Raw genomic sequence first — 7,748 nt, 5'->3', positions numbered from 1 at the left:
TTAGATTAGAATGTTTATTGAAATATACAAATTTCATTATTCTTTTTCTAATACTATTTGATTTTCTATTTTCTTAATAACTTCTATTCTAACTTGGTCCACCCCCCTTAGCCCCTCAACTCAAACACAACCTCTAATGCAATATGGCTCTCAAGAATCAAAATTTTGAAATTTTAATTTATTACCATGGTTGAACTTAAAGCCGAAACCGACCCAACCCGACTCAAATCGACCAGGTCAGTTTTACTTAACACTGGGTCGATTTCGGTTTCAATTTCAAATAACCCAACTAGGTCGGGTCAGTTGGAAAAATCTCAATAAACTGACCCAATCCTACCCATGAATAGCCCTAGATCCAATACTTTAAACCCATATATAGAATTAAATACAACATATTATATAAATAGATTAAGTGTATTATACTCAAAGCTTTTAGGCACAGACCCATGTAGGGTCAAACATTCAATTGATTAGGCCAAAACTTAAAAATGAGCATAATCAAATGACTATAAGCAAATTAACATCAATTGCTCTATGTCCCGGAAATCTTGCCCTAGTTTCACATAGTCTTCCTCTGTGATCTCAATCTAGTACTCTGATTATTTTTATTCCATTAACTCATACTAAGGCATCACTATAATTGATCTTGATTTCTAGATGTAATTCAGTTTTGCCTTACAAATTTTAGTATCATTTATTTATTAGGCACCCGTTTGGGAGGGATGAAGTTTCTGGGGATGGGCCTTACTTGGATTTCCTATGAAAAATCTGGAGAGCCCACATCGGTTGCCAATCAATCGTTTAAGGGTGGCCTGCTTCAGTATCTTTGAACAGTTCTTCTGAAATGTTTCAAAACAGCCGAACCAGCTTAATTGAATCATCAGCTCAGCCATCGCAAACATGCACTTAATTTGTTCATACCACCTTCTTGGTTTGGGAATTTTCTTTGGAACACCATTCTACTTTTGTGTTTCCAAAAGGTAACCTTTTCTTTATCCATGATTTAATTGATAAAATTTCCCATTATCGGGTGAAGGCATATTTCCTCAGTTTTAGCACCTGAAGAGATGGCAAGTTTGGTCACCATCATCCCCAGCAATTGTTGGTAGAGCTGGCAATTGGGTTGGGTGGGTCGGGTTCGGGTTCGGGTTAAGGTTGACCCATGGGATGAATTCGGGTCATCCTAAAAAATAAGTGAAATTTAAAAAATAAAGGAAAACTACATAAAAATTGCCAAAATTAAAAGAACTAACCTTAAAATTCCAAATATAAATAAAAAAAACTTGAACATTTAACAATTGAAAGAGTAAACAATAAATAGAAAAAAAATTAAAGAGTGGAAACTTCAAACGATGCATAAATAGTCCCAATTAGACTTGACAATAGGGTCAACAGGTTGACCCATGACCCAACCCAACCCAGTTTTTTTCGGGTCGGTCGGGGCGGGTCATCCTCGCATTCAGGTAGCTAAATATGAGACCCTGGCCCTATTTTTCTGGTTGGGTTGGGTTGGGTTCGTAGGTTGGGTCAACTTTTTGCCAGGTCTAGTTGTTGGGAGTTTGGTTTAAAATTGACATGATGATACACTCAAGGTTCAAAACTTCAAGGGGTATTTCGGGATTTCAATTAGTTTAGGGGGTGGATGGACCTTAAACCGACCCCTTTGAACCGGATTAAAAACTAAAAAAATAAAGAAAAGCTATCGATACTGCCCAATACGCCTCTACCGGCGTATCATGCGTATTTGAACCTTAGATACACCCAATAGAAATGACACAAGTTGAATGGTACAAACCTCTAGTTTCATTCTATCTACACTTATGGCAATACATGTTCAATTTTGAAATATTTGATTTTTTGCCACCTTTTTGGTCAATCAAAATTTTGTTCTCACAAAATTCGTCCTCATACCCTTTTGACCTTTTCTCGCAACATTCGGAAGCGTGTATTGGAAATATCCCCACACTTGTATGTTTTTATTCATGAGAAAATATTCCCAATGCATGACCAAGGGCTGTGAGGAAAGTAAGAGGGATGAAATCCAAAGCACAAGTAGTTTGAGGGAGATGCTCAGCAGGTAATCTCCTTTGGCTTTCGCTGCCTATCAATTGCAGGCCTGATTGCACACTCTTGCACCCTTCTGTATCAAATTCCTTCGATCAAACCATCATTTGCCCGTAACAAAATTGTTCATTGTGCTGTAGCTAATGCTTGTACTATGACTTGGTTTTCTACTTTGGTTGTGTTTGGAAACAATGCAAATGGAGTATAAATTTCGGTTCAGGGTAAATTTGCATTCTGGTTCACTTTTTCTTGCATTTAGTAACATTACATTTATGCATTGACAAATGACATAAAACACGTTTTTCAATATATATTTACATTGATAATAAGATGTAAAAGTACATCAACAAAAATAAGTAAATTTGCATTCAAGTGGGCTTTTGATAAAAAAAAATGCATATGCTTTATTGGAATTTGTGTTTGCATCTATTATAACCAAAAGTTTGTTTGGTAAGAAGATAAATTTGTCAATGCAAAACTAACCCAACTTTACAATTTATGTGGACCATTTTATTTGCATTCACACTTATTTGTATTGTTTCCAAATGCAACATTTGGAATTCCTCATACACGAGGCTTGTTGGTCTTACCAGTTACCCCAGAGAATACTTGAGTTTGGTCCCATACCTCCATGGATGCTTACTATTCTACTAAACATTGAACTACTAAGTCATGGTATATTTTCTGCTACAATTTGAACCAACCCTCCTCACTCTATGGCCTTGTTTGTTTTGTGGATTTTGGAAAGGGGGAAAGTCGACCAATGGGATTTTGATTCTCATTGACCAATTCTTCCATGTTCTTTTTCAAATTTTAGGTGGGACCCACAGTAAATGACTTATCCCCTGGGTATCACTTACCCGAGAGAGTGCTACCCTTCTCCCACTTTGGAAAATTAAATGCTCAAAATATAATATGTCAAAAATGCCATTAAAAAAATATAATTCAAAAAGTATGGACCTGGACCCAAGAGTAATAAAGACAAAACATAGAAAAATAAGCCACTTACGTGGGAAAGTGTGTGAGGCAAAAGAACATGTGGAAGTAAAAATGTCTCATATACCTAGTAAATTTAACAAAAAAGAACACGGGTAAGTATATTTATCCAAGTAAATGGCCTCTTTCTAAACAAATGAGGCCTATATTTTAGGCTAGGGGTGTTAGCAGGTCGAGTTAAGTTATAAACCTACACTGATCCAATTGATTTGATTTTAGAATGGGTTCAAGTTGTGATGGGCTCGTCTTGAATTTGACCCGTTAACATTGCAGAATTGAAGATTTTACATATCTAAAATTAGTTGAGTATAGGGGTATTAATTAGGAGTGCAAGTTGGGCAAGTTAGATTAGATTCAAGGCAATTCCAATCTAACCCTAAGTTCTGAACTCTAAACCCTAACCCAATCCAATTTGGTAAATCTTGATTAGGATTGGTTTTGGATTGAGTTGGGCCAAATATTTGGTTATGTGAACTTGGCCTGATAGAAAAACATTAGGCTTGATATACAATATAAACTTCATATATTGAAGTTCACTGTGAGCCAAATTTTATATAAAAAAATTAAGAAATGTATACGTATAAAATATTAAAAGTATGTATATAAATCATATGTATATAAAATTATTTTTATTATATGTATAAACAATTAAAAATATTATATATACAATATAAACTCAATTAGGCTTACAAACTTCACACGTTGAGCTTTATTGAGCTCACGCTCAAATCAAAGTTCAGTTTAGACCAAGCGCCAAGCTTTTAACAAGCTGAGCTCAAATTTGGGGTGCAACTTGGGTAGGCTCAACTTGAGCCAAATCTGTATCCCCTTTTCATTTAGATGGATGAAATTGGTTAGAATTACTTTGGATTGGGTTCAGGTTGAGCCAAAGCTGATTCATTGACTTCCCCAATTAAGACATTTTGTCACTTCAAATAATGTGCCATTGCACCTATTCACTCTATGGGTAGGGGTGCAACTTTGGTGGGCTCAGGTTAGGTTAGTGTAAGTTAGTATTTTATAGGGAGAATGATGGTTCAGCCTAGGATGAGAATTTATAAGCCCAAAGTAGTGTTAGAGTAGGTGTCAGCTCAGAATTGATGCCAATTCATGGGCTGGCGTTGGTGTATAAAGTATGGGTTATTAACATTTTGAATATTTATAATTTTACAGTGGAAATCAGAAATATGCATTAGGCCTATCTATACTTTTCCGTATTTTATACTTACATTAGATTCAGGTTTTCAGACTGTCCCATTCAAAATTTGACAAAATCCCAACCCGAGCCACTAAACATTTAATCCCAAATCTCTTGCATAACAAGCAGAATGCTTTATCATAAATGAATAAGTTAAAGTATAAATACAAAAAACAGACACTTACGTTTTTTTTGAAAATAAATATATCACGATAATCAAATGGTATCATAAAATGTTACATCAAATATGAAATAAATTACATAAATTGCTTACTGTGAAGAAAGACTCAATTGGCAAAGTCGTAAAGACCCTAGACACCTATTGATAAAATGGCTAGTGGAGCATAAAGATGTAGGGGTGCTGGGTATGATTTTGTTTTCAAAATAAAAGCAACCATCCCTTAGTTCTGCTTTTGTAAGTACATGTTTTCAAAATAAAAACAACTATCCCTTAATTCTGCTTTTGTAAGTACAAACAGCATGATCTTTTAAGATCCAAGCTTTCTCGCAAAATAGGGCATCCATGTGGTTACGGGTGTTAATGGACCTGTTTTGGGTTGGATCCTGTCCAAATCAAAATCAATTTAGATGGATTGGATGGACCAATAATACATATTGAATTAGACCAATTCAGATTTAATGGTCCAAAGTATTTATTGGATTGGATTGGACTTGATCCATCCATTATAGATTCATATTAGGTTGAGCCAGATTAAATAAATATCCAGTCTGGTGATAAAAGATAAAAATACATGTGTCAACGGACTAGGTTTGAATTAGAATTAATCTAAATTAAAACCAATTTAAACATATTGGATGGTTTTTAACCAGTCTAATTTGGTCCAAAATATTCATTGGATTGATTGGACCTGATCCATATGTAATGGTCTTGGATTGGACCAAATCGGATCCAAATAACACCCCTACATGTGGTTTGAGACAAGGTCTAACATAATGAACAAAATTTGTAGATCAAGCAGCCAAAGAAACAAACTTATCAACGACTTTTCCTCTAATATGTTGTTGAAAATTCCAATTCATCATCGTTATCAACTAAGTCCTGTTCCGTGATTCCGATCTGTGTAATGTTTGTTGAAAGTTCACAGAGAAAAATGGGACCTCCATGTGAACAAATCAACAAAGTCTATCGTAAAGGACAAAATTTAAAAACCAGACAAAACTTAAAAGACAGAATATGAGCCCAACATCCTTTCGTTGAATCTATTCATCCTTCATATAAACCGCTTTAGGTGCCGTTTGACGACAGTTGAAGCGGCTTAACTGAATGATGCTTTATTTCGCCTTTTAATAAGTCATTATAAAGGTTGAGCCCAAGAATAAAAAAAGCAAATTAACAGGATCCAATCAATATTGAGGGAGCAACCAGACAGAGCATTATGCACAAGCAATTCGTAGCTTAATTTGCTTCTCAATAAGCATATCGAAATTCGAAAGGTGATGCTAAAGTTTAATAGGGGGAGGAGACTGAGACATTCTTCAATGATAATCTCCAATCTCTATGAGGACTTCACTGATCTTTTGAGGCAGTCAATTATATACTTTGAGTCACCTTCCCTAATGAGGAATCGTTGAAATTTGTAGAATATTAATTGCTTTTCAAACAGTCTAAGCTTCAACAAAATTGATTGGTGTGATACCAATGCAGTAAGCGTTGAGGTCCAGAACCCAATCCAAACGATGCCCACAATACAATCTATAGAGCACCAACCATCAGCTCTAGATAAGCATGAAAAGCAAACTTTTATTTATTTTTTTCTTTTTTTTATAGTATAAACAAAATAGACTAAAATGCATCAGTTTGGAAAGACAATGATTTCTTGTAAGAACAGTATTATTTTTTACATCATTACATGTGTGGCATTGAGGTTGACTTCTAATTTTTCAGCCGATGTGACTATCCATGGTTTTCAAAACCATATGGGAAGGTCGTACGGGAAAAAATCGAGAAGTGACTAGTTCCGTTTTTTATTAAAATTGGATTTTTTCAAAAAATCATTGATTTGGTCAGTAAACCACTTATCCGGGTGATTAAACCATTCGAATCATTTAATGATTTTGACTATTTTTTAAATTTTTAATTTTTTTTGTCATAACGGATCAATTATTTGATTCAAATGATCTGACCATTCGACTTGAGAACCGAATCCCTAACCGATTCAGTTTTAAAAACCTTGCATCTATCTACCTCACTTTCCCCACCCATCACCATCTTTTATCTAGTTTTCTCCGCTTATGGGAGTTGGAGTTCACATTTACTCCGTTCACGCTTGTGAGCCCCCCATCCAATTGAATGCGGGGAGATAGTAATGGAATTAATATTAGAAAATGGGAATTCTCGATAGATACCTTGTAATTTAGGCCAAATGTCAATTTAATACCCGAACTTTAAAATGCGACAATCTAATATTTGAACTTTCATTTTGCCACGATCTGTGTTAATTCACCGTTAATTGTGATGGGAAAAGAAACAAATGCCCCTTATGTTTCATTTAATTTTTTACTGTTCATCGTCTCTTTCGTTTCCCCACCATAGAAAAGAACACCAAAGAAAAAAAACCAGTGTTCATAGAGTTAGAACTAAACAAAACAAAAGTTCACCACCACTATTCTAGTCCAAACCATGATTTGATCTTTGTTCTGCGATTCTTCCGATTGAAGCTTTTTTCTTTGAAAAACTATGAATGAATAAAAATGAACATAATGCTCACCAATGAGAATTATAACCCTTTTATGCACACCGTAAATAAGCACGTTATATATATCAAACTTAATTAAAGAAAAATCCTCACGATTCACCAACTAGTTGCAGAAAAACTGCAAACGGCCCCGTGGGTGGTATGATATCGGGAGGCATCGACGGTGGTGGGTCGATACTCGGAGGCCTAGGCGGTTTTTGATTCGACGGTTGAGGTGGCACTACATCCGGCGGCTTTGGTATCGGAATGTTAGGAATGCTCGGAGACGGAATTGGGGGTCCTGGAAATTCCGGCCTAGGATTAGGCCTTGGTGGTATCTAAGATGGAGGAGCAGGAGGAGGATTGGGGATCCCTACTTCAGGTGGCGGCGCGGTTTCGATATCCGGAGCTGTACAAGTTACAGGCACCTCCGGTGGGAAAGAGGACGGCTCCGAAGTTGGCCTTGACGGTAGCTCCGGAAGGCTTGCCACAGGTGGATCAGATGAACCGAGGGCAGCTAACACATGATGAAGTGAAAGGCGGACGTGGATTGGGTTGGTTTGATGCAAGTGGCTTACACCGTATCTTAAGGAAACTACTTTACAAGAATATGTGAGAGAGGAGATGGAGTTGTGGGGTTTCATTGCAATTGATGAATTCGACACGTAGAGAGAGAAAGAATATGATGAACAGTGTATTTTCTAAGGATAATTTTGATATTTTAAAATTCTTAAATCGCATATGAGTTCAATTGTTGTAAAATGAAAATTCGGCATTAGATTATGGCATTTTAA

Source organism: Nelumbo lutea, chromosome 6 (assembly GCF_056320005.1).
Source record: "Nelumbo lutea isolate HS-2025 chromosome 6, American lotus-T2T, whole genome shotgun sequence".
Lineage (NCBI taxonomy): Eukaryota > Viridiplantae > Streptophyta > Magnoliopsida > Proteales > Nelumbonaceae > Nelumbo > Nelumbo lutea.
The sequence above is the reverse complement of the archived record's forward strand: the minus strand, read 5'-3'. Positions refer to the sequence as shown.